General features: G+C 31.7%; 1 protein-coding gene across 1 annotated transcript in view; it reads right to left on the bottom strand.

The window, feature by feature from the left end:
• LOC101310764 overlaps positions 1-1,034 on the bottom strand; it is an 11,804-nt gene that overhangs the window by 9,041 nt on the left and 1,729 nt on the right. The window lies entirely within an intron of this gene.

Here is a 1,034-nt window from a genome sequence, read left to right as displayed (position 1 = left end):
TGGGGTGAACTGAGCATTTAGTGGGGTGGAAATAGCCGCTACCCATTTTCTATTTGAAGGTCTCTCATATTAACTGAACACTGGTAGATTCCTTTTCTTGAGGCCTTGAGCCATCATAATATCATACATGGTATATGATGATGATATCTAGTGTCCATTAAAAGGGCATTTGTGATTAATATTACTCAAACTCAAAGTCATCATTTCCTATATGACAATAATTAGATTTAAAAAAACAATATATAAGTGTACAAGTGATGCAGATAGCAACCTAGCTTCTTTTAAAAAATGAAAATAGTTTCATCAATGTGCTAAAAGTAAAATTCAGTGTAGCGACAACTTGATTGTATGTGCCTCCTTCAAACAAAATCGATTACATGTTTTCTATATGTTCTGAGATATAGGAGGAGACAACTTGATTGGATACCCAACTTTTAACTAGAAAAGCACATTTACATAGGTACTCATCAAAGACATGGTGTTTCCTTGTGGCATGATTGCCCAAAATATAGAGGGTGAGTTGAGTTTTGCAGATATGACATACCATTGTTATGTAGCGATCAGCAATCAAATACATGGTCTTTTGTCCAAAACAAAGATTTACATCTCTTAATTAATACAATCAAATCGAACTAAGATATGGATCGGTAGGTCGAACTACCTTTTTCATGAGAAGGATATGTATTCGGATTGTTTAAGAAACAATCATTACATAAGCTAGTTGAAGATGACTAGAGATTACTTATCAGAATATCAATTAGCTAAATTCGGCTGGAAAAAATGAGATATACGAACTCTGATTGAAATGGTAAGCAAGTTTGAACAATATCATTTACACTAATTTGACATTATTTTTTACACTAATTTTTATCCATTAGTCTATGGTTGTTATTAACTGTGAGTATGATTTGACAAGTGACATAACAATAATATATTTTCTGAATAAAAAATAAACGAATTGATTTGAACAATTTTCTTTTTTAAAGAAAATGAAAGGAAAAGTTTTACATCCACCTCTAGAAGATAGAACACGG

This window comes from Fragaria vesca, linkage group LG7, assembly GCF_000184155.1.
Source record: "Fragaria vesca subsp. vesca linkage group LG7, FraVesHawaii_1.0, whole genome shotgun sequence".
Taxonomy (NCBI): domain Eukaryota; kingdom Viridiplantae; phylum Streptophyta; class Magnoliopsida; order Rosales; family Rosaceae; genus Fragaria; species Fragaria vesca.
This window is presented reverse-complemented; position numbering and strand designations above follow the sequence as displayed.